Source organism: Meriones unguiculatus, assembly GCF_030254825.1.
Source record: "Meriones unguiculatus strain TT.TT164.6M chromosome Y unlocalized genomic scaffold, Bangor_MerUng_6.1 ChrY_unordered_Scaffold_25, whole genome shotgun sequence".
Taxonomy (NCBI): Eukaryota; Metazoa; Chordata; class Mammalia; order Rodentia; family Muridae; genus Meriones; species Meriones unguiculatus.
Window position 1 is genome coordinate 6,879,505 of NW_026843710.1, and position 27,696 is coordinate 6,907,200.

The 27,696-nt window shown below is 38.8% G+C and overlaps 1 non-coding gene and 1 pseudogene across 1 annotated transcript; both read left to right on the forward strand.

Annotated features, from left to right (window-relative positions):
- Positions 1-2,291: 2,291 nt before the first annotated feature.
- LOC132651735 (small ribosomal subunit protein uS5-like) lies at positions 2,292-13,602 on the forward strand (annotated as a pseudogene).
- Positions 13,603-18,218: 4,616 nt separating this feature from the next.
- LOC132651854 (U6 spliceosomal RNA) lies at positions 18,219-18,324 on the forward strand. Its single transcript, XR_009589411.1, has one exon. It is a non-coding gene; the product is annotated as a U6 spliceosomal RNA (small nuclear RNA).
- Positions 18,325-27,696: the final 9,372 nt, after the last annotated feature.

A 27,696-nucleotide genomic window follows, 5' to 3' on the forward strand; every position in this document is an offset into this window, starting at 1 on the left:
TCAGTGAGGAAGCCTCCTGGTCCTGGGATTTATATTTAAACCTGGGCCTTCATAACATTGAAATAAGACCTCATTATTTGCCTAGGACACAAGAGCAGCTGTGTTTCCAGCTATAGTTCTCTGGACAGACTCTCTAAATGTAGTGTTAGTGCCAGGACTGCTTGTTCAGATATGCCACCTGAGGTGGATGCCTAACCACTACATCATCTCCTTCCAGTCCCATCAAGCCTCCTTTTCCCCTTTGCAATTTCTAAAATTGCCCTGAGAGTGAAGGTCCTCCTCCCCCTTTTATGTCAACCTAGATTATCTGGTATCACCTAGACTGCATCATCTTCCTCTGTGGCAGAATTTTCAGGGCATTGTTCTCCTTGAGTCCTTAATTCCTTCTACTATGACATCTTTCTGTCTCATTTTTGCAGGCTTCCCAGAACTCTGAGGGGAGGGGGACTTTCATAGGGAAATACCATTTAGACCTGGGTGTTTGAAGGCTTCTCTCTGAATATTATTGGAGTGTAGGTCTCTATATGTAACATTATTTGCCACCCAATTCCCCTATTTGAAGACTGGTTTGCTCACAATAAATGGCCTATTATAACTTTATTCCTCACTATTATCCTCCTCATAGGTGATACAAACTATATTTGTATTTCTGCATTTTAGTTACTTCACCCAGGATGATCTCTCCTGATTCCATCCATCTACCTGAAAATATGATGATGTTATTTTCTTAGCTGAATAAAAGTCCATTATGGAAATATTGTTCATTTTCCTAATGGAGACTGTCAATGCTGTTCTTTAGAACGTAGATGTTGCTGGGACTTTAATCATTGTACTGCATGACAAACTATCAGGATAAGTATGTTCTTTTAGCCTAGAAGTCTCTTCAACTTCTTCCACTTCCTGGAGATTTGATTTGCAAAGTCCCCTTGAAGCTCATCTGTTTACATATTTAGTCCCCAGTGAGGAAATGTCTGGGAAGGCCTAGGAGTTATAACCTTGTTTGGTAATATAATTCCTATTGGAGTTTATTATAGATGGGTGTGCTCTGAAGTTGATTTACCAATAAAAGTGGCCAGACAGAATGGAGTCTCTGCCTCTCAGTTTCTCACTTTTTAACTTGTTTCTGTCAGTCTTGATCTCTCTATTTCTGAATCTTTCACTCCAGCACTTTGTCTCTCTGTCTCTCTCAGTCTCCTTCTCTGAGACTTCCACTCATGGTCCCTTATGAAAAGCTCTCAGTTCTGCTGAAGGACAACATCAAGATGACTGCTTGATGACATGACAGCAGGTATGGTCTCTGTAAAAATATTAGCAAGATCCTAATTAAATGCTTTTTGTTCAAAGAGATGCCCTGGTCAGCGAACATTTTCATAGTAAGTAATTCACTGACAAAGGACATATCTTTGCATTTAAAAAATAATAATGGAATCTATGATAATGGGAAACTCCCATGTCAAGGTAACGTGACTTTATTAGTGACCACTTCAAAGAAATATGTGACCATTTTTCTGAACTAAGAGTCTTGGACACACGAACTGTTATCTTTGTGTTGTGTGCTTTCAGCTACCCAGATTGAAGCATGTAGGGCTGCACAGCCTTTCTCTCAAGCAGGCTATCCACTTGCCACTCTTTTGCATGGCATCATTCTCCCTCCTAGCCAATAAACACCTGAGAGAATCTTGAGGTTTTCATGGAGATGAGTAAACAATCTTTCCTCAGTGTCCAATTTATCTGATTCTGTGCACACTTGACTCTTTCGTGTTATATCCAACATGCCTATATCTCATCCCTTTATCCAGATCTCTCACCTTTACTCCTGTTTACCTCTGTGACAAAGTCAGGTAGGAAATGAAACTTCAATGTTTCTTTAATTGGACAGCTTTCTAACTAGGGACACCACAATGGATATGGGATTAAAGAGAATGTACCAGAGGACAATAAGGTGTCCTACTGTGGTCTTGGTTCTTAAATTTCCAAAATTGTGACTTTGAACTGAGCAGTTACTGCTATTCTCACTAAATGTACCTTCACATTCTTATTGATATAATAAATGGCAGGGTCAAGGGTTCTCTGGGGTACTGAGTCTTTATGAGCAAGAAAAAGAGTAGGTAACCTGACATTCCTGCTGGCTAGTCTAACAGGCTACACCTAAAAGAGGGGAGTGTAAATGGGGGACAGAGATGTGAAGAATGAAGACAAGACAGATTCCTGTTCAAGGCTCAGTTTACTGAACATGTAGAGAACAACTATAAAACAATGGGTACAAGTAAAATTTCTTTCACAATAGAAACATGTCTTTGCCACCTGGCAAGGCATCCAGGAATTCACTCAAGGGTACAACAAGTTTATTCTCAATTCCCAAGGTTGCAGGGAGCTTGCTATCAACCTCTCAGGCTCATAACACCCTCCTTGCAGAGACTGGCAAGGACAGTCTCTGAGACATGGAACTTAGATAAGACAGGCATCTGCCATGGCTAGGAGGCAAAATTCCAATAATGAGACTCCTTCACTTCCCCTTCTTTGTTTTATGGAGAGCCTGTCTTAGGTTGGTGAAATGTGTATTTTTCCTTATCAAGGTCTCCAATGGAACTTTTATGTTCCCCTATCTTAGGTTGAAAGAACACAATTTTACTCTTACATGTCATTGATTTACTTCCATATCAAATAGGGTCGTTAGAGATCTTTAAATTAAAGCAACTGCACTTGCATTCCTTGAAGTTGTTGAAGAAGGAACTGTAACATGCAAGGAAGACAGGCACAGGCCAACAAACCCATACATGGCAGGTCCACAAGTCTCAGGCCTTATTTAAGCACAGAATCAAAGGATGGAACGTACCTCTTAGGGCTAGTAAGTATATCCCAGGCTGTATTGGCCAATTCTAACCTAGGTTTCTTGGCAGATTCTATGTCATGGATCTTATTTCTCATCATTAACATATTTAATGAGAAGTTTTTGCTAGACCAAATACCAGCAAGGTAATTCTGTACCTGAGTCCAATTAAATTCTGTTTCTTCATACCAATAATCAGAAACCATAACAGGAATCAAAACAAAAGCAGGTTGGTTAATAACTAATACTGAAAGAGCATTATTATCAGCACTAACACAATTAGTAAGACTGTAATATACGCATTCAATTGAATAGGTGTCATTGTTCTTAAAATGTCTCACTACAATGTTTCCAATTAGCAGTAAATATGGAGGACTAATACATGCCAAAAGGGAAGTATACTTGATTAATTTAGCAAAGCTACTTGTATTCCCAGAGAGAATGCCTATATCCACACACAGCCCCCAATTTCCATACATAGGTTTGCCAGTGTATATTTGAAGTCCTCCAAAATCCAGCACTAACAGCTTTTTCTAAAACAAAGGAATTTTGACTGCCTTTACTAGAAGCCAAGTTCTTAATACTCTTAACGGTAGACCAGTCCAGTCCATGACTGTAAATGCACCATCATTGTCCTAGGAGTAGATGGTGGGTGGTTCTCTGTTGCATCTTGTCCAAGGAACCATCAGTTGAGGACAAGTGCATTGATCCCCTTTCTCACAGTGTGAGTAAGTCATTGGAGATATAAGACTGTCATTCTTAACTCCCATAGGAAGGGACAATAATATCCCTCCCATGTTCTACTTTACCTGGTTGCAAAAGGAGGCTTCAGATGCCACCCCAACTTTAAAGTAGTAGGCATCCTGACTTATAACCTGGATAGGGGAGACTTGTAAACTTTCCTGATGAGTAATCTCTCTGGTAGAACAAAGAGGATGACATCTTCCTACTCCTGAAACGTGAAGAGTCTGTTTTACTTGCATTCTTTTAAAAGCAGGAAAACCCAGCAACTAAGTGTTGTTGACATAAACAAGGACATCTGGATCATCCCAGGAAAGTGGATATAGTATAGTTGGATTAGGAACATGCACCCAATAAACAGTCATTTTGACTAGAGTTGTCTTCATTGACATCATTATAATAGTCAAGAGAAATTGATCATCACACCAAATGTTCAGTAACCTTGAGCTGCATCATTTTCGTGCTAATAAACACAGACTCATTTACTCATTCCCTTATGAGTAAAGGGTTAGGTCTATGCCATTGATTTGTTAAAGGATCCCTCCATTTTCTTTAGCAAGAGTTTTCTTAGTTTCTGTATGCCGCAATATATCTGGTGAAGATTTATCATGCTCATCCAAATTAAAAATTCAGAATGAAAAGAACATGATTAAGATCATTCTTAGGTGTCGAGGAGAGTAGTTCCCCCTTTTTTGTTTATTGCAAATAAATCTTAATGTTTTAGTGGGTATGCTCTACCATGCCTTGTCCTTAAGGTATTTTAGTTAAATGAGAAACTTGAATCTGTTGACAAAAACTTTTAAATGATTTCCTGGTATATCCTGTTCCATTGTCAGTTTTAAATTGCTTAGGAACTCCTAGAATATTAAAGTCCTGTAGATAAGGAAAAATAATATTTTTTTCAGCTTTTCCTGGTTGAGGAGTGGCAAAAAGATATCAAGAATAGGTATCTATGCAAACATGTACATATTTCAATTGTTTAAATTCAGGAATATGAGTAATCTCCATTTGCAAAATCTGATTTGGAGCCAATCCTTTAGGATTGATGCCAAATGAGGAGCAGTCTGAAATTGAGAAGTACTACAAGCCTTGACCATACTACAGGCCTGTTCCTTAGTCAATCCATATTAAATCTCAAGTTTTGACTATTAAGATGATGTGTATTATGGACATCCTTGGCTATTTTTAACTGTGGACAATAATTTTTGGTGACTTTATCTGCCAATACATGCCCTTATGATAAGGGTCCTGGCAAATTACTATTGGGCACTCAAATGTCCTATAAAAAAGAGAAAATGGTAGTTATTTTGTATTAAATTTTGAATTTGTAAAAATAACAATCCAGCAGGAAAAGATGTCAGATTTTGTCCTGGGGTCTCTAACCCAGGCAAAGCCTGAGCTATACATGTATTATCTGTAAAAAATATTCAAAGATTTCTCATTAAAACTTTGAAACACAACCAATACTGCAGATAACTCTGCTATTTGTAGAAATGTGATAGACTCTTGAAAAGATACTGTTTTTGTTTTTCTTTTATAAGCATAGGTAGAGGCACCAGATAATGAACCATCAGTAAATACAGTTAAAAATATCAACAATTGGGCTAACTTTTGTTTTAAATGGAAAAATTATATGTTGCATCTATAAAAACTGAATTAATTTGTTTTTTGTACTTAAATAGGTTGGAATCTGTCATAATAAGCTTACATATTTTAAAATTCCATATTTATCAGAACTCTGACAAGTCTGAGGGCCAGCATATTTGAGTTACTCTTTGTCTACCTTTATCATCTGCTTTAAATTTCATCCTATAAAACAGGATGCTATAATATCAATTTTTACATATTTTAAAGGTATGTTTTAGAACCAAATTTTAGGTAGTTCTATATAGGCAAACTTTTAAATTTATTTTAAATTTAACCTTAAAAAATTTTGCAAATATTTGCAAAACAATTTTAAATTTAACCTAAAAAAAAGAGTAGGTAAAACTCAATATTGTACTGAACTATAATCTTTAGCATAACTTTAAATCGGCTCTTTTTAAATTAAAATCAAAGCAAAACTTTTAATTAAACATAATTTATAAAGGGGCTAGCAAATCTTATTAATCCTACCATATTACATTAAAACTTAAAAACCAAAATATGAAAGGACAAGAGTTTTTTTTTTTTTTTTTTTTTTTTTTTTTTAACATTAAACAGATAACTAAACTGAGTCTCTAGCCCTCAGCAAAAATAGACTATTCTACCTGTACTAAACCTATAGGCCAGAAAAAAAAAAGAAAGAAACACAGCATTAAATCATTTATATAGGTACTCCCAGCCAGGCATATATTTTATTTAATTGTTAACAATGATATCAATATAACCCTGCATAACTCTGTGCTAACATGGAACTGTAGTACTTTTTTGCCTGTAAAAGAGCATAAGAAAACATTCATATTGAAGAATCTCCAGCCTTTTTGAATGAAGAACAACATATTTTATAGGTTTTTTTTTACATGATATATTGTAATAACTGCAATTTTTGTTTAAATGGCTTAAACAGCATGGCTTGGTTTTACTTTGTAAAATTAATAAAATAAATACCGAAGTATTTTATTTCCCCCAAAGGGTTGAGAAACTGCTTTAATTTCTTTTATTTTATTTATTTTTTATTTTTTATTTTTTTTTCAATGCAGTTTATTCAGGAACCTTGAACAATCATCTGACCCTGGGGAAAGCCAGCCCACAGCTTAAATAGCCTCTGGGTAGCCAACCCCAGCGTGCCACGTGGGCAATGCAGATAGGTCCACATACATGGAAGCAAGCCAGATCCTCAGCCTTAGCCAAATGTGGAGTTGTTTGTGACAGAGAGCACTCACCATCGGGAAGGTGGAAGGTGGAAACCAGCTAATACCCAAGGTTTACTATTTTAAAATTCCTGATAACTTTAAAAATGTTTTATAGAATTTAACTCCAATGGTCCAGGACCAAACTCAGAGGTGCTGATTCAAATTGTCTCATGTCTAAACATATCCACGTCTACAGATATAATGTACACACACACAGAGATACATAAGGAACAAAGAAATCTGACATTGTCATCTAGGAGAAACCAGACTACCCAAATACCATGACTTGACAAGCTCCTACTGGACACAAGTCCTACAGATTCCAGGAGGAATGGACCCCCTCATGTGTCCCATCCACACACATAGATTCCAGAAGGAGCAGAACCCCCATGGCCCTTTCCACAGCTTTCAGATGGAGAGTGGGCTCCAACAGCCCTTTTATCATAAAGAATAGGGTCCCAGTGACACTCTCTCCTGGTCCCAAAGGAGTGGAACCTTTATTGACCTCTTACGCAGGCCTTGGAGCATCCCCCAGATTCTCTTGACAAGATTAGAAACTCACCAAGTTTCCCAGACCTCATGAGCAAACCAAAACCAGAAACAAAAACAGAAGCCATCAGAGAAAAACAAAACAAAACAAAACAAAAAACAGAGACAAACACAGAAAACAATCACAGTACCTGCTATTTAAACACTTAAATATATATTTTTTACATTAAGCACATTTTTTATTAATTACACTTTATTCATTCTGTATCCCCCCATAAGCCCCTCCCTCCTCCCTTCCCAATCCCACCCTCCCTCCTCCCTCTGCATGCATGCCACTCCCCAAGTCCACTGAGAGGGGAGGTTCTCCTCTCCTTTCTGATCTTAGTCTATTGCTTCACATCAAAAGTGGATGCATTGTCCTCTACTATGGCCTGGTAAGGCTGCTCCCCCCCAGGGGGAGGTGATCAAAGAGCAGGCCAATCAGATTATGTCAGAGGCAGTCCCTCTTCCAATTACTAGGTAACCCACTTGGACAATGACCTGCCATGGGCTACATCTGTGCAGGGGTTCTAGGTTATCTCCATGAATAGTCCTTGGTTAAAGTATGAGTCTCTGGGAAGTTCCCTGTGTTCAAATTTTCTTCTTCTGTTGCTCGCCTTGTGGAAACTCTGTCCTCTCCAGCTGTTACTATTTCCCACTTCTTACATAAAATTCCATTCACTCTGCCCGAGAGTTGGCCATCAGGCTCAGCATCTGCTTGGATAGTCTGCAGGGTAGAGGCTTTCAGAGGGCCTCTGTGGTATGTTTCTAGTTTGTTTCCTGATTTCTTCTTCTGGCTTTGCCTTTCAGGTCGGGATTGAACATTTTAGTTAGGGTCCTCTCTCTTGCTTGGTTTCTTTAGATGCATAGATTTTGGTGGGTTTGTCTTACGTTGTATGTATATATGAGTGAGTATATACCATGTGTCTTTTTGCTTCTGGGACAACTCACTCAGAATGATCCTTTCCAGGTCCCACCATTTACCTGCAAATTTCATGATTTCCTTGTTTTTCATTGCTGAGTAGTATTCCATTGTATAGATGTACCATAATTTCGGGATCCATTCTTCAGTTGAGGGGCATCTGGACTGTTTCCAGCTTCTGGCTATTACAAAGAAAGCTGCTAAAAACATGGTTGAGCAAATATCATTTTTGTGTAATTGAGCCTCTTTTGGATATATGCCTAGGAGTGGTATGGCTGGATCTTGAGGAAGCGCTATTCCTAGTTGTCTGAGAAAGCGCCAGATTGATTTCCACAGTGGTTGTACAAGTTTACATTCCCACCAACAGTGAAGAAGGGTTCCCCTTTCTCTACAACCTCTCCAGCATGTGTTGTCACTTGAGTTTTTGATCTTGGCCATTCTCATGGGTGTAAGGTGAAATCTCAGGGTTGTTTTGATTTGTATTTCCCTAATAGCTAATGAGGTTGAGCATTTCTTTAAGTGCTTCTCTGCCATTCGATATTGCTCTGTTGAGAATTCTCTATTTAGCTCTGTTCCCCATTTTTTAAGTGGATTACTTGGTTTGCTGATTTTCAGCTTGTTTAGTTCTTTATGTAGACTGGATATGAGTCCTCTGTCAGATATAGGGTTGGTGAAGATTCTTTCCCAATCTGTAGGCAGACGTTTTGTTTTGATGACGGTGTCCTTTGCTTTACAGTAGCTTTTCAGTTTCATGAGGTCCCATTTATTGATTGTTGCTCTTAGAGCCTGTGCTGTTGGTGTTCTGTTCAGGAAGTTTTCTCCTGTACCAATGAGTTCTAGGGTTTTCCCCACATTTTTTCTAGCCGATTTAATGTGTCTGGTTTTATGTTGAGGTCTTTGATCCGCTTGGACTTCAGTTTTGTGCACGATAAGTATGGATCTATTTTCATTTTTCTACATGTAGACATTCAGTTGGACGAGCACCATTTCTTGAAAATGCTATCTTTTTTCCATTGTATGGTTTTGGCATCTTTGTCAAAGATCAGTTGTCCATAAGTGTGTGGGTTTATTTCTGGGTCCTCTGTTTAGTTCCATTGATCCACCATTCTGTTTCTATGCCAGTACCATGCAGTTTTTAAAAATGTTGCTCTATAGTACAACTTAAGATCAGGGATAGAGATACCTCCAGAAGATCTTTTATTGTAGAGGATTGTTTTAGCAATGCTGGGTTTTTTGTTATTCCATATGAAGTTGAGAATTTTTCTTTTCAGGTCTTTAAAGAATTGTGTTGGTAATTTGATGGGAATTGCATTGAATCTGTAGATTGCTTTTGGTAAATTAGCCATTTTTACTATGTTAATCCGGTCAAGCCATGAGCATGGGAGATCTTTCCATCTTCTGATATCTTCTTCTAATTCTTTCTTCAGAGACTTGAAATTTTTTTCATACAAGTCTTTGACTTCCTTGATTAGGGTTACTCTGAGGTACCTTATGTCATTTGTGGCTATTGTGAAGGGTGTTGTTTCCCTAATTTCTTTCTCAGCCCTTTTGTCTTTTGTATACAGGAGGGCTACTGATTTTTTTTCAGTTAATTTTGTATCCTGCCACTTTGCTCAAGGTGTTCATGAGCTGTAGGAGTTCCCTGTTAGAGTTTTTGGGGTCACTCACGTATAATATCATATCATCTGCAAATAGTGATAATTTGACTTCTTCCTTTCCAATCTGAATCCCCTTGAAATTGTCTTATTGCTCTAGCAAGGATTTCCAGAACTATGCTGAAGAGATATGGGGAGAGTGGGCAGCCTTGCCTTGTCCCTGATTTTAGTGGGATTGCTTTTAGTTTCTCTCCGTTTAGTTTGATGTTGGCTATAGGCTTGCTGTATGTCACCTTTACTATGTTTAGATATGTGCCTTTTATCCCTGATCTCTCAAATACTTTAAACATGAATGGATGTTGGATTTTGTCAAATGCTTTTTCAGAATCTAGGGAGATTATCATGTGTTTTTTTTTTCTTTCCTTTTGTTAATATGGTGGATCACATTGATGGATTTCCATATATTGAACTACCCCTGCATATCTGGGATGAAGCCTACTTGGTCATAATGGATAATATCTTTGATGTGTTCTTGGATTCGGTTTTCAAGTATTTTGTTAAGTATTTTTGCATCAGTGTTCATAAGGGAGATTGGCCTGAAATTCTCTTTCTTTGTTGAGTCTTTGTGAGGTTTAGGTACCAAGGTGACTGTGGCTTCATAGAATGAGTTTGGTAATGTTCCTTCTTTTTCTATTTTGTGGAATAGTTTGAAGAGAATTGGTGTTGGCTCTTCTTTGAAGGTCTGGTAAAATTCTGCGCTGAAGCCATCTGGTCTTGGGCTTTTTTTTTTTTTTTTTTTTTTGGATGGGAGACTTTTGGTGACCGCTTCTATTTCTTTGGGGCATATAAGACTATTTAGTTGATTTACCTGTTCCTGGTTTGGCTTTGGTAAGTGCAATCGATCAAGAAAGAGGCCAACAAGAATACATGAAGCCTACAGAACACCCAACAAATTTGACCAAAAAAAAATCCTCCCGCCACATAATAATCAAAACAGTAAGTATACAGAACAAAGAAAAAATACTAAAAGCTGCAAGGGGAAAAGGCCAAGTAAGATATAATGGCAAACACATTAGAATCACACCTGACTTTTCAACAGAGACTATGAAAGCCAGAAAGGCCTGGACGGATATCATGCAGACCCTAAGAGAACACAGATGTCAGCCTAGGCTACTATCTCCCACAAAACGCTCAGTCCTCATAGACAGAGAAAACAAGATATTCAATGACAAAAACATATTTCAACAATACCTACAAACAAATCCAGCATTACAGAAGACACTAGAAGGGAAAATACAACCCCCAGAAAATAGCTTCTTTCAAGAAAACACAGGAAATAAATAACCCTACTACAGTAAAACAAAAAGCAACCAAGCACACAACCTGATGACCACAGCCAACATCAAAATCAAGGGATCTAACAGCCACTGGTCATTAATCTCTCTCAACATCAATGGACTCAACTCTCCAATAAAAAGACACAGATTAACAGAATGGATATGTAAACAAAACCCATCAATTTGTTGCATACAAGAAACACAACTAAGACACAAAGATAGACATTACCTGAGAGTAAAGGGTTGGAAGATGACTTTCCAACCAAAGGACCCAAGAAGCAAGCAGGAGTAGCCATTCTAATATCTGATAAAAAAGACTTTCAACCAAAATTAGTAAAAAGAGATGGGGAAGAACACTACATACTCATCAAAGGAAAATTCCACCAGGAAGACATCACAATCCTGAACATCTATGCCCCAAATACAAGAGCACCCAAATTTGTTAAAGAAACATTGATAAAATTTAAAACACATATATTCCCACATATTAATAGTGGGAGACTTCAATACCCCACTCTCAACAAAGGACAGTTTAACAAAACAGAAATTAAACAAAGAAACATTGTCTCTGACAGAGGTGATGAATCACATGGACCTAACACACATTTACAGAACTTTACACCCAAACACCAAAGAATTTACCTTCATCTCAGCACCTCATGGAACCTTCTCCAAAATAGACCATATAGTTGGTCACAAAGCAAGCCTCAACAGATACAAGAAGATTGAAATAATCCCTTGTATCTTGTCTGATCACCATGGAATAAAGCTGGACTTCAACAATAACAGAAATAGCAAAAAACCTACACACACATGGAAACTGAACAATTTGTTACTAAATGACAGCTGAGTCAGGGAAGAAATAAAGAAATTAAAGTCTTTCTAGAAATCAATGAAAATGAAGACACAACATACCCAAACTTGTGGGACACAATGAAAGCAGTGCTAAGAGGAAAGTTCATAGCACTAAGTGCCTTCAAGAAGATATTCGAGACAGCTCATTCAAGCAACTTAATGGCTCACATAAAAACCCTAGAAAAAGAAGAAGCAGACACACCAAGAGGGAGTAGATGGCTGGAAATAATCAAACTCAGGGCTGAAATCAATCAATTGGAAACAAATAAAACAATTCAAAGAATCAATGAAACCAAGAGCTGGTTCTTTGAGAAAATCAACAAAATTGACAAACCCTTAGCCAAGCTAACTAAAAGTTAGAGAGACACCACCCAAATCAACAAAATCAGAAATGAAAAGGGGGACATAGCTACAGACACTGAGGAAATCCAAACAATCATTAGGACTTACTTCAAAAGTTTATATGCCACAAAATTTGAAAATCTAAATGAAATGGACAATAAATATTTTATAAAACCTGATTTTGTAATATTAAAACAAAACATCCTCTTTAGCAGTGAAATCATAGAGCATGTTTATAATTTTAAAGGTGAAAACCAGAGTTTAAAATTTACCACTGCAATCAATCCAATTATTATTATTTCATAATTTTAATTTCTCTAATTCCCTCAATAACTGAATTTGTTCTCTTTGTAATTGTACTTTCTCTCCGAGAACAGTGGTCCAGTATCTCCTGCATATAAAGCAGGGAAAGGAAAGCCACAGGGGCAGGGGGCGCTGGAGGCCAGTCTGAACTATAAGACTTGGCAGTTTCTACCTCCGATTCTGTCTCACCTTCACTATCTAGCTCCTAAATTATTTTCTGTTCTCAAATTACACAAATCTGTTTGAGGTCTTTTATGAACATTTTAAGTAAATTTGGAAGTACTTTTTTTCTGCCTGTTTGGCAGCTCTACTTTTCCAAAATAACACTTTAGATTGTGAGATTCCTTTTTTCCCAACTTTCTAGATTGATGTTACCTTCACCTGGGAACCAGGGAAAAACTTCATTTAAAAACTAAGGAGATAACTTCTTCTTCGTGAAAACACCAAATGGTGCAGCCAGAGGGCCAGGAGGGCCTGGCAGCCCAGGACTAGGAGGCCATGGCGGCTTCCGCAGAGGGTTAGGTAGCGGTCTTAGGGGCTGTAGTCTTGGTCGGGGCTGTGGGTGTGGCCGAGGCTGCGGGGCTGGTGGAGGTAAAGCTGAAGACAAGAAGCAGATCCCTGTCACCAAGCTGGGCCGCCTGGTTAAGGACATGAAGATAAAGTCCTTGGAGGAGATCTACCTGTTCTCCCTGCCCATTAAGGAATCTGAGATTATCGACTTTTTCCTGGGTGCATCCCTAAAGGATGAGGTACTAAAAATCATGCCACTGCAGAAGCAGACACGGGCTGGCCAGTGGACCAGGTTCAAGGCTTTTGTTGCTATTGGAGACTACAATGGTCACGTTGGTCTTGGTGTTAAGTATTCCAAGGAGGTAGCCACTGCCATCCGAGGAGCCATCATCTTGGCCAAGCTTTCCATCATCCCTCTTCCAAGAGGCTACTGGGGCAACAAGACTGGCAACCCCAAACTGTTCCCTGCAAGGTGACAGGACGCTGTGGCTATGTTTTTGTGCGTCTTATCCCTGCCCCCAGAGGCAATGGCATTGTCTCTGCTCCTGTGCCCAAGAAGCTACTGATGATGGCTGGTATTGATGACTGCTACACATCAGCCAGGGGCAGCACTGCCACCCGGGGCAACTTTTCCAAGGCCACTGTTGATGCCATCTCCAAGACTTATAGCTACCTGACACCTGACTTCTGAAAAGAGACTGTGTTCACCAAGTCCCCTTATCAGGAATTCACTGATCATCTTGTGAAAACCCATACCAGAGTCTCTGTTCAGAGGACCCAGGCTCCATCTGTGGCTACCACATAAGGGTTTTTATACAAGAAAAATAAAGTAAATTAAATCTGAAAAAAAACCCTAAGGGAATAAGAGTATTTCTCCCAATTCCTTGCTTATATTAGCATTGACTTTAAAGTCCTCAGTAACATCTCTCTGCTATTTCTCTGCCCCATCATTTAGCTACCTGTCTACCTTGTCTTCCTCCTTGTAATGGGCAGTCATCACAAAGCACATTTTTTCTTAGGTAACCTGAGTTCGAAAAATAAAATAAAATAAAATAAAATAAAAAAGCCTTTCTCATGTTGCCCTTGTTTTCAAGGTCCTTTGTTCGGGCGCTAACTGACCCATCCTTTGGGCTAGTCAAAATTGTTGTATGAGATTTATATTTACTAATAAATATCTTTAGTAAAGCTTGCTGTTAGTCCTAACCAGCTGTATAACCAAATCACCACACATAGACTAGTTTTATTTAGTTAACCTAGAACACAATGCTGGGCAATAATTACTCCCTCCTAAATCTCCAAGCCCTCATAGTTTCCTAACACTTAGATTTTAGTTATACTTGCATTTTGTGAAATATTATGTCCATCCATCTCTACATAGTTCCATGTTCTGTCCTTCAGCTCTTTCTCCAAGCTCTCTAGCCCATCTACCACTAATTTACTGTCCTCTGGCTACTCCCTTTGCACAACATGTTTTGGTGGTTAATTGTTTAATTTTGGCCTGTTTATCACAATGCAATATCTGAAACCAGAGACCTGAGGGAGAAATAATCATTTCAATGAACAAAGTTAAGGTGTATACATTTCAAATGAGCATTATAACAAGAGAAAAGAGTCCACCTGAAAGGGGGAGTGGTAATAGAGGGAAAGAGACAAAAAGAATGGAGACAAGACAGATTCCTGATCAAGTCTCAGTTTAATTAATGAGAAAAGAACACTCTTATAAAGGAAAGGGCACAAGCAAAAATTTTATCACAGTAACAAAACTTCTGTGGGACCTGGCAAGGTATCCAGGAATTCACTCAAGTTTACACACAGTTTGTGGTCTGGTTCCCAAGGTTCCAGGAAACTTGCTATCTACTTCTCAGACTCAGAACACCCAGCTTGCAGGGACCACCAAGGAAAGTTTCTGAGATATACAACTTAGATAAAAGCCACATCTGCCATGGCCAGGAGGCAGAAATCCAATTAACAGATTTTTTTCTCATAAACCAGACAATTCCTGGGACTGGTTTGGCTAAAAAAGAGAAATAGTGTAAAAGGAGAAATGAGGGGAAATAAACTATCTGACAGATGGTGCTGTTCCACAATAATATTGCCAAACATCTATGAGCAAGGTTTCCTTGGCTGACCTGTCTGGATAGGCAGCTGTGGCCTACACAGTGGTCAGTGTCAAACTCTCCTTGTCCTGGTGTTTATATTTAAAATTGGGCCTTCATGACAGTGAAATGGGTCCTTGTTATATGCATAGGAAACTAGAGCAGCTGTGTTAACTGCTGTGGTCCTACAGACAAACCCTCTAAACATAGTGTTAGTGCAGGACTATGCTCAGAGATGCCACCTAAGCTCACAGTGTCTGATGTAGCTGGGTAAACACTAATTCATGGCTAGGACTCTCTACTGCATAATGAGTTCCTGGAAAGCATGCCTTAAAAAGTCAAACTCTTCCCTCCTTTAGCAGAATATTTCTCCATGTTAAAAGTCATTGTAAAAGTTCCCAACATGTTATTTTTCTATTTTTTGGGAATTTGATATAATATACATTACACTCCTTTTCCATTGTTCCCAGATTCAAATTCCTACCCATGTGCCACCCTAAAAATTTTTTTCTTCAAAATATATAAGCTGAAGTATGTGTTGTTTCATCTAATCATTGGCACATGATCAGAGTCTCAGTGCCAAGTCTCTTAAAGATAATAGAGTTCATCCTTGGAGCATGCTGGCACCACCACCAAGAAGAAGACATCAGACCTGAAGAGGCCTATATTTTATCATCTTGATCACAGTTTTTCTTATGTATTTATTTATTACGATTTGTTCACATTGTATCTTCTCTGCTGCCCCCTTCCTCTTTTTCTTCCAGTCCCATCCACCCTCCTTCTTCTACAACTATGCCCTTTCTCTACTTCCATGTTAGGGGATGTCCTCATCCTCCTTCTATCTGACCCTTGCTTACCAGGTCTCATCAAGCCTGGCTCCGTCATCTTCCTCTGTGTCCTGATTCTTCAGGCATTGTTTTCCTCATATCCTTAATTTCTGCTACTTAGGACATTCTACCTGCCTCCTCTCCTGCACCTTTCCGGAGCTCTGAGGTGAGGGAAAATTTCATTGGGAAATCCTGGTTAGAGCTGGGTGTTTTAAGATTACTATTCATATTATAGGACTGTGGATTTCTGTATGCCATCCCATTTGATGCAGAAGAAAGCCTCTGTGTGGATACAAGAACACAGCACTGATCTATCAGATGAGGACACACAGCAACATATTTTAATAACAACAGCCTAGGTTCCTTGAAAATTTCCATAGGATGCCCTGGCCCAACAACCCAATTAAGGGAAACACAATCTCCATGGTGGAAGACTGATTTGTTCAAAATAGTTGGCCTTTTGGAACTTTTCTCCACACTGTTAAGAGAGCTCCTAATACGGAAATACATACCATATTTGTTTTTCTGCATTTTAGTTACTTCAATCAGGATGATTTTTCCTAGTTCCAAGCATTTGCCTGAAAATATCATGATGTCAATTTCTTATCTGAATAATACTCTGATATGGATATTGTCCTCATTTTCCCTGAAGGAGATTGTCATTCTTGTCCATTAGAACTTGGAAATTGCTGGGACTTTAATCATTGTATTGAATGAAAAACTAACAGGATAACTATGTTATTTTAGCCTAGAATTTACTCCATCTTCTTTCACTTCCTGGTGATTTGAATTGCAAATCACCTTGAAGCTCATCTATTTACATGATTAGTCCTCAGTGAGGAAAGGTCTGGGAAGGAATAGGTGTATGGCCTTGTTACATATTATAATTCCTTTTGTTTCCCTGATTTCTTTTTCAGCCCTTTTGTCTTTTGTATATAGGAGGGCTACTCATTTTTTTTGAGTTAATTTTGTATTCACTCACTATGTAGGAGTTTCCTGGTTAATTTTTTGGGGGTCACTCAAGTAAACTATCATATCATTTGCAAATAGTGAAACTTTGACTTCTTCATTTCATATTTCTATTCCATTGATCTTCTATTGATTTATTTTTCTAGCAAGGACTTCCAGAGCTATGTTTAAGAGATATAAAGAGAGTGGGCAGTCTGGCCTTTTCCGTGATTTCAGTGGTATTGCTTTTTCTCCATTTAGTATGATGTTGGCTATAGGCTTGCTGCATATTGACTTTACTATATTTAGATTATATGCCTTGTATCCCTGATCTCCCCAATACTTTAAACCTGAATGGAGTTTGGATTTTGTCAAAGCTTTTTCAGCATCTAAGGAGATTATCAAGTTTTGTTTTTTGCTTTTTTTTTCTTTCAGTTTTAATATGGTGGATCACGCTGATGGATTTACATATATTGAACCACCCCTGCATACCTGGGATGAAACCTACTTGTTCATAGTGGATGATATCTTTGATGTGTTCTTGTATTTGGTCAAAAGCATCAAGAACCTTGGTGTGACCCTAACCAAGCAAGTCAAAGACTTGTATGAAAAAAAAAAATACAAGTCTCTGAAGAAAGAATTAGAAGAATATATTAGAAGGTAGAAAGATCTCCCATGATCATGGCTTGGCAGGATTAACATAGTAAAAATGGCCATCTTACCAAAAGAAAACTACAGATTCAATGAAATTCCCATCAAATTACCAGCAGAAATATTTACAGACTTTAAATAAACATTCTCAACTTCATACGCAGCTACTCATGATAAGATGTGATAGACTACAATCAGACTAAGATGAGAAGAAAGGAGACGAAGAACTCCTCTATCAGTATACTTGAGGAGGGGCATGTGTGGAGAAGGGGGAGGGAAGGTGTCATTGAGAGGGGATTAGGGTTTTGGGGGATACAAAGTGAATAAAGTATAATTAATAAAAATTAAAATAAATATATAATTCCTTTTGGATTTATATTATAGGAGAGGAAATGTCTGGGAATGACCATGTTAGATAATATAATTCATGTTGGAGTTATATTATAGGAGGGTGTGCTTTGAAGTTGATATGCTAATGAAAGTGACCACACAGAATGGTGTCTCTGTCTCTCAGGCTCTGTCACTTTACATGACTGTTTCTGTTAATCTTGGTCTCTTTATCTCTGAATCTAGCTCTCTCTCTATCTCTTTCAGGCTCCTGCTCTCTTCCTGCCACTTGTGGTTCAGTATGAAATGCTCTCAGTTTTGGTGAAGGACTGCAATAAGATGAGTTTTGCTGACATGCCATCATGGATAGCCTCTAAATATATAAGCAATGTCCAAATTAAACATATTTTTCCAAAGATTTGCCTTGGTCAATGAGCATTTTAATTGAAAATAATTCAATGACTGCGGTCATACCTGTGCATTTAACAAATAATAATGGAATCTGTGATAATGTGTAACTCACAAGTCAAGGACAAATAACTTTATTAATGACCACTTGAAAGAAATATGTGGTGCTTGCTTTGGCATCACATATACTAAAATTGGAATGATACAGAGAGTATTAGCATGGCCTCTCCACTAGATGACACACAAATTCATGAAAAGTTCACAATTTTTTTTTGAGAAATTAATAAAATATAAATGGAGGAAATTGTGGAGAGAAAGAACTTAGGGAAGAAAACAGGAACTACAGAGGAAACCATAAACAATAGACTACAAGGGATGGAAACAAGAATCTCAGGTATGGAAGATACTATGGCAGAAATCAATGAAATTGGAGGCGGAGCCAAGATGGCGACTAGCACACACAGTTTCTGAGCGGTGGGATACCTGATCTTCTGAGTTGGAGAATGGAAGGACCCCCAACCCAGGAAAACCACAGCGAGGCTTTCTGAACACCAGAGAACATCGCAGGAGGTGAAAACTTTGGCCTCCGGTCACCCGGAGACTTGCTTGGGGAAGGAGAGAAATGATCCTTTGTTCTTGCTGCACTCCCTTCCCCCAGACCTCCTTCCTCCTCTGCACAGCGGCACAGCTGACTCATCTTTCTCAGCGCAGACCTAACTGCCTGGGGTATACAGCCGCTGAGACTGAGCCCCAAGCACTTTAGCGGCAGACAAAAGCCAGCAGTATGTGCCCCGGAGTCCTAGATTTGCGCAGCTGCTGCACCATCCTCCCAGGGCGCGAATCTGCTAGACACCATACTAGCTCCGCAGGATCGCCATCACTGACGGTACGGCCCGCCCAATCCCACAGTGACAGAGAATACGCTATTAACTCACCGAAACCAGGCAGAAACCTCATACAACCTGGACACACCAGGCGCTGGGCCTCCCAAGCTTGGAGAGCACAACGAACAGATCCCAGGACTTCCCAGAAAGCTTTGGGACTAGCAACCCAGTCTCCAGTTACAGCGAGACATGGCAGCGGAGCAGCACTGAACTGGCGGGGCACAACAGCCCTCCAGTTTAAGACTAACCAGGGCCAAACCAGAGAACAGAGAGCCTGGTTACCCCATCCTTGCTGAAGTGACCACCCTGAAATCTCCAGCTGCAGCAAGACCTCAGAACCTGGCAGTGACAGCAGCACAGAACTGGCGGAACACATCAAAGAAGCAGGGCCAAACCAGAGAGCAGAGAACCCCGGATACCACGATCTCGGCCAAGAGACATGCCTGTAAGTGAGTGCATCCTTGAGAATCTGCAGTTCCCCAGATCCTGGGTCCTTCTAAATCAGAAGCCAGGCATCGAACCCCCCTCCCACCCACATACCCACTTTGGGAATCAGAGGGGCACTAGGGACATTGAAGTTCCTGCCCTGAGGGCCTGATTGAGGAGCTAAGACAGTTAATGCCAGAAATTGCGCTGCGATCATCATTAGCGCCTGCGACATATAGAGTGCAGAGCCCCTCCCACACACTCAAGGGTTCAACATTAGCCATCACGCTGTCCCTCGAGAAACTCATCCACGCACACTTACACACACAGACACACACGCGCGCGCGCGCACACACACGCTTGCATTTGCCCCGTTTGGGCCTGCGTACTTTCCTCCCACAGGTACAGCTAGTCCTCAGCACACTCTGAGAGTGCTCAGCTTCCTGAAGAACTCTCCAGACACCAGAGAGAGACAGCACCAGTCTGATCTGCAGAATACAAAAACAAACAGGGAAGGTCTCAGATAAGCCAATGGCCAGAGGCAGGCGAAAGAACACTTCCAACATAAATCAGGATATCATGACTTCACCAGCAAACCCCAAAATCGATGGATACACCAATTCAGCAGAAGCACAGGAAAATGATTTTAAAGCCATGCTTGCCCAATTATTTGAGGCTCATAAGGAGGAAATGAACATGTCTTTCAAAGAGATGGGCAGTCAATTGGAGGCAAAGAAAGAAGAAATAGACAATATCCTTAAAGAAACACAGGCAAACATAGCCAAACAAATAGATACACAAGTAGAGGAAAAATTAGTGGCATATAAGAAGGAAATGAAAAAAGAAATAGAGGCCATCGTAGAGAGACAGGAATCCAAATTCAAACACATGAAAGAAATGGTGCAAGGCATGAAAACAGAATTAGAATCAATAAAGAAAACACAAAATGAGAAAACCCTTGAGCTGGAGAACTTGGAGAAAAGATCAGGAACCACAAAAGTAAGCATCACCAACAGAATACAAGAGATGGAAGAGAGAATCTCTGGAGCTGAAGACACACTTGCAGAAATGGATACTTCTCTCAAAGAAAAAGTAAAATCAGAAAAGTTCCAATCACAAAATATCCAAGAAATCAAGGATGCTATAAAAAGACAAAATCTAAGAATAATAGGAATTCACGAAAAAGAAGACTCTAGACTCCAAGGTCCAGAAAATATTTTCAAGAAAATCATAGAAGAAAACTTTCCCAACTTAAAGAAAGAGATGTCCATAAATATACAAGAGGCCTACAGAACTTAAATAGACTAGACCAGAAAAGAAACACATCACGTCACATCATAGTCAAAACACTAAATCTACAGAACAAAGAAAAGATATTAAAAGCAGCAAGGGAAAAAGGCCAAGTAACATATGAAGGTAGACCTATCAGAATCACGCCGGACTTCTCATCAGAAACTATGAAAGCCAGAAGGGCCTGGGCAAGTATCATGGAGACTCTAAGAGATCACAAATGTCAACCCAGACTACTATACCCTGCAAAGCTTTCAATCAGCATAGATGGAGAAAACAAAATATTCCATGACAAAACTAAATTTATACAATATCTACACAGCAAACCATCCCTACAGAAGATACTAGAAGGAAAACTCCAATCCAATGAAAACAAATTCACCCAAGAAAACAGGGCATACAGATAATGTTCCAACAAAAATGAATAGAAAACAAGCAATGAAACAGGGTTAGATCATCGACTCCATTACAAAAGGAACTAACATGCATTGGTCACTATTATCTATCAATATCAATGGACTCAACTCACCAATAAAAAGACACAGGCTAACAGAATGGTTAAGGAAAGAGGATCCAACATTCTGTTGCATCCAAGAAACACACCTATACAACAAAGACAAACACTACCTCAGAGTAAAGGGCTGGAAAACTGTTTTTCAAGCAAACGGTTCCAGAAAACAAGTTGGAGTAGCCATCCTAATATCTAATAAAACAGACTTTCGACCCAAGTTAATCAAAAAAGATAAGGAGGGCCACTATATTCTCATCAAAGGAAAAATCCACCAAGAGGACATCACAATCTTGAATATCTATGCCCCAAATACAAGAGCACCGACATTCGTAAATGAAACATTATTAAAGCTTAAATCATACATTGATCCTAATACCTTAATAGTGGGAGACTTCAACACTCCACTCTCACCAAGGGACAGATCAACTAGACAGACACCAAATAGGGAAATAAAAGCACTCACAGAATCCCTAAATCAAATGGACCTAATAGACGTCTACAGATCATTTCACCCAAACTCAAAAGAGTACACCTTCTTTTCAGCACCACATGGAACCTTTTCCAAAATAGACCATATAGTGGGCCACAAAGCAAGCCTCAACAGATACAAAAGGATTGAAATAATCCCTTGTATACTATCTGACCACCATGGAATAAAGCTCGACCTCAACAACAACAGAAACAACAAAAAGCCGACACGCACATGGAAACTGAACAACTTACTACTCAATGACAGCTGGGTTAAGGAAGAAATAAAGAAAGAAATTAAAGACTTCCTAGAATTCAATGAAAAGGAAGGCACAACATACCCAAATTTATGGGACACATTGAAAGCAGTGCTCAGAGGAAAATTTATAGCACTAAGTGCCTGCAAGAAGAAATTCGTAACATCACATACAAACAACTTAATGGCCCAACTGAAAACCCTAGAAAAAAAAGAAGCAGATACACCCAAGAGGAGCAGACGGCTGGAAATAATCAAACTAAGTGCTGAAATCAATCAAGTAGAAACAAATAAAACTATCCAAAGAATCAATGAAACAAAAAGCTGGTTCTTTGAGAAAATCAACAAGATAGACAAACCCTTAGCCAAACTAACTAAAACGCAGAGAGAAACTAAACAGATCAGCAAAATCAGAAATGAAAATGGGGACATAACCACAGACATTGAGGAAATCGAAACAATTATTAGGTCATACTACAAAAGCCTATATGCCACATAATTTGAGAATCTAAATGAAATGGATAATTTTCTTGAAAGATTCCATCTACCAAAACTAAGTCAAGATCAGGTAGAAAAACTGAATAGCCCTATATCTCCCAAGGAAATCGAAGCAGTTATTAACAGTCTCCCCTCCAAAAAAAGCCCTGGACCAGATGGCTTCAGCACAGAATTCTACAAGACCTTCAAAGAAGTGCTAACTCCAATTCTCCTCAAGCTATTCCACAAAATAGAAACAGAAGGAACACTACCAAACTCATTCTATGAAGCCACAGTCACCTTAATACCTAAACCACACAAAGACCCAACAAAAAAAGACAACTTTAGGCCTATCTCTCTTATGAACATTGACGCAAAAATACTCAATAAAATACTTGCAAACCGAATCCAAGAACACATCAAAGATATCATCCATCATGACCAAGTAGGCTTCATCCCAGGCATGCAAGGGTGGTTCAACATACGGAAATCCATCAATGTAATCCACCACATAAACAAAATGAAGGAGAAAAACCACATGATCATCTCCTTAGACGCCGAAAAAGCATTTGACAAAGTCCAACACCCATTCATGTTTAAAGTCTTGGAGAGATCAGGGATACAAGGCACATACCTAAACATAGTAAAGGCAATATATAGCAAGCCTATAGCTAACATCAAACTCAATGGAGAGAAACTTAAATCAATCCCACTGAAATCAGAGACAAGACAAGGCTGTCCATTGTCCCCGTATCTCTTCAACATAGTACTTGAAGTCCTAGCCAGAGCAATAAGACAACTAAAGGAGATCAAGGGGATACAAATCGGAAAGGAAGAGATCAAAGTGTCACTATTTGCAGATGATATGATAGTATACATGAGCGACCCCAAAAATTCAACCAGAGAACTCCTTCAGCTGATAAACACCTTCAGCAAAGTGGCAGGATACAAAATCAACTCAAAAAAATCAGAAGCCCTCCTATATACCAAAGACAAAAAGGCTGAGAAAGAAATTAGGGAAACAACACCCTTCACAATAGCCACTAATAACATAAAGTACCTTGGTGTGACTCTAACCAAGCAAGTGAAAGACCTGTTTGAGAAAAACTTCAAGTCTCTAAAGAAAGAAATCGAAGAAGATATCAGAAGATGGAAAGATCTCCCATGCTCATGGATTGGTAGGATTAATATTGTGAAAATGGCCATCCTGCCAAAAGCAATCTACAGATTCAATGCAATTCCCATCAAAATACCAACTCAATTCTTTACAGACCTTGAAAAAAAGATTCTCAGCTTCATATGGAGAAACAAAAAACCCAGAATCTCCAAAACGATCCTGTATGACAACAGATCATCTGGAGGTATCTCCATTCCTGATCTCAAGCTGTACTACAGGGCAATAGTAATAAAAACTGCATGGTATTGGCATAGAAACAGAAAGGAGGATCAATGGAACCGCATAGAAGACCCAGAAATAAATCCACACACCTATGAATACTCGATATTCGACAAAGAAGCCAATTCCATTCAATGGAAAAAAGACAGCATCTTCAACAAATGGTGCTGGACCAACTGGATGTCTACATGCAGAAAAATGAAAATAGATCCATATTTATCACCCTGCACAAAACTAAAGTCAAAGTGGATCAAGGAACTCAACATAAAACCAGATACCCTAAATCAATTGGAAAAAAAAGTGGGGAACAGCCTAGAACTCATTGGCACAGGAGACAACTTCCTGAACAGAACACCAACAGCACAGGCTCTAAGAGCAAAAATCAATAAATGGGACCTCATGAAACTGAAAAGCTTCTCTAAAGCAAAGGATACCGTCATCAAAACAAAACGACTGCCTACAGATTGGGAAAGAATCTTCACTAACCCTTTATCTGACAGAGGACTAATATCCAGTATATACAAAGAACTAAAGAAGCTGAAAAGCAGCAAACCAAGTAATCCAATTAAAAAATGGGGAACAGAGCTAAACAGAGAATTCTCGACAGAGGAATATCGAAAGGCAGAAAAACACTTAAAGAAATGCTCATCCTCATTAGCCATCAGGGAAATGCAAATCAAAACGACCCTGAGATATCACCTTACACCCATCAGAATGGCCAAGATGAAAAACTCAAGCGATAACACATGCTGGAGAGGTTGTGGAGAAAGGGGAACCCTCCTCCACTGCTGGTGGGAATGTAAACTGGTACAACCACTCTGGAAAGCTATCTGGCACTTTCTAAGACAAATAGGAATAGTGCTTCCTCCAGACCCAGCTATACCACTGCTAGGTATATACCCAAAGTTTGTTCAAGTACACAAAAAGGACACTTGCTCTACCATGTTTATAGCAGCTCTATTTGTAATAGCCAGAACCTGGAAACAACCCAGATGTCCATCAATGGTGGAATGGGTACAGAAATTGTGGTATTTTTATACAATGGAATACTACTCAGCAATCAAAAAAGGAGGAAATCATGAAATTTGCAGGCAAATGGTGGGATCTAGAAAAGATCATTCTGAGTGAAATATCCCAGAAGGAGAAAGACAAACATGGGATATGCTCACTTATATAGAGCTATAAGATATGATAAACATAATGAAATCTATACACCTAAAAAAGATAATCAATTGAGCGGACATGGGGTAAGATGATTAATCCTTATTTAGAAAGACAGATGGGATGAGCATTGAACGTAAGACAGGAGTCTACTGAGCGCATCTGAAAGACTCTAACTAGCAGTGTTTTCAAAGCAAAGACTCATGACCAAACCTTTGGCAGAGTACAGGGAATCATAAGAAAGAAGGGGAGTTTGTCTGATGGGGAAAGGATAGGAGCTCCACAAGGACCAAATATATCTGGGCACAGGGTCTTTTCTGAGACTGACATTCAACCAAGGACCATGTATGGATATAACCTAGAACCTCCACTCAGATGTAGCCTGTGGTAGCTCAGTAACCAATTGGTTTCCCAAAGTGAGGGGAACAGGGACTATTTCTAACAGGAACTCAATGACTGGCTCTTTGGTCTCCCCACCCCCGAAGGGAGGAGCAGTCCTGTTAGGCCACAGAGGAGGGCTTTGCAGCCAGTCCTGAAGATACCTGATAAAACAGGATCAGATGAATGTGGAGGAGGTCCCCCCTATCAGTGGACTTGGAAAGGGGCACGGTGGAGATGAGGGAGGGAGGGAGGGACTGGGAGGGAATGAGGGATCGGGACACGGCTGGGATACAGAGTTAATAAAATGTAACTGATAAAAAAAATAAAAAATAAAAAATAAAAAAAGAACAGTAAGGAATCTTAAAAAAAAAGAAGTCAATGAAATTGTCAAAGAAAATGTTAAATCTAAAATTTCCTGACACAGATGTCCAAGAAATTCAAGACAACATTAAAAGACAAAACCTAAGAATAATAGAAATAGAAGAAAAAGAAGATTTCCTCCTCCAATGCCCAGATATATTTTCAACAAAATCATAGAAGAAACTTTCCCCAACTTAAAGGAGAGGCCAATAAGAATACAAGACCTTTACAGAACACCCAATAAATTAGTCCAGAAATAAAAATATTCCATCACATAATAATGAAAACAGTAAGTATACAGAAGAAAAGAAACACTAAAAACTGTAAGGGAAAAAGGTCCAATAACATACAATGGCAAACCCATCAGAATCATACCCTGATTTCTCAACAGAGACTATGAAAGACAGAAGGGCCTGGAAGAATATCATGCATGCCCTAAGAGAACAGATATATCAGTCCAGGCTATTATACCCAGCTAAACTCTCAGTCCTCATAAATAGAAGGAAAAAAAAAGGAAAAATATTCAATGACAAAAACAAATTTCAACAATATCTACACACAAATCCAGTGTTACAGAAGACACTAGAAGGAAAATTGAACCCAAGAAAACTAGCTACTTTCAAGAAAAGACAGGAAATAATTAACCTCATTACAGTAAAACAAAAAGCAACCAAGCACACAAACTTGCTACCAGAGCCAACATCTAAATCAAAGGATCTAACAGCCACTGGTAGTCTCCCTCAACATCAATGGACTCAACTCTCCAAAACAGAACAAAAAAAAAAAAAATACACAGACAAACAGAATGGTTTTAAAACAAGACACAGCAATCTGTTGCATACAAGAAACATACCTAAGTCACATTACCTGAGAGTAAAGAACTAGAAGATGGCTTTCCAAGCAAATGGATGCAAGAAGCAAGAAAGAGTAGCCATTCTAATATCTGATAAAATAGACTTTCAACCAAAATTAATCAAAAGAGATGGGGAAGGACACTTCATACTCATCAAGGGAAAATTCCACCAGGAAGACATCACAATCCTGAACATCTATGCCCCAAATACAAGAGCACCGAAATTTGTTAGAGAAAAAAATGATAAAATTTAAACCACACATAGATCCCCACACATTAATAGTTGGAAATTTCAATACCCCACTCTAAACAAAGGACAGGTCAACAAAATAGAAATTAAAACAAGAAACAATGTTTCTACCAGATGTCATGAATCAACTGGACCTAACAGACATTACAGAACCTTACAACCAAACATAAAAGAATTTACATTCTTTTCAGGATCTCATGGAATCTTCTCCAAAATAGATAATATGGGTCATCAAAAAGCAAATCTCAATAGATACAACAAGATTGAAATACTCCCTTGTATCTTACCTGATCACCATGGAATAAAAGTAGACCTCAACATCAAAAGAATTAGCAAAAGACCTATACACACATGGAAACTGAACAAGTTGCTACTAAATGAAACCTGGGTCAGGGAACAAATAAAGAAAGAAATTAAAGTCTTCCTAGACTTCAATGAAAATGAAGGCACAACATACCCAAGCTTATGGGACACAATGAAAGAAGTGCTAATAGGATATTTCACAGCACTAAGTGCATTCAAGTAGAAATTTGAGACATCTCATTCAAGCAACTTAATAGCTCACCAAAACAAACAAACAAACAAACAAAAAAAACATAGAAAATAAAGAAGCAGACAAATCAGAAAGGAATAGACAGCAGGAAATAATCAAAACACAGGGCTGAAATCAATCAATTAGAAACAAATAAAACAATTCAAAGAATCAGTGAAACCAAGCGTTGGTTCTTTGACAAAATCAACAAGATAGAAAAACCTTTAATCAAACTAACTAAAAGGCAGAGAGACACCATCCAAATCAACAAAATCAGAAATGAAAAGGGGGACATAACTACAGACACTGAGGAAACCCAAGCAATCATTAGGACTTACTTCAAAAGTCTATAAGCCACAAAATTTGAAAATCTAAAAGAAATGGAGAATTTTCTTAA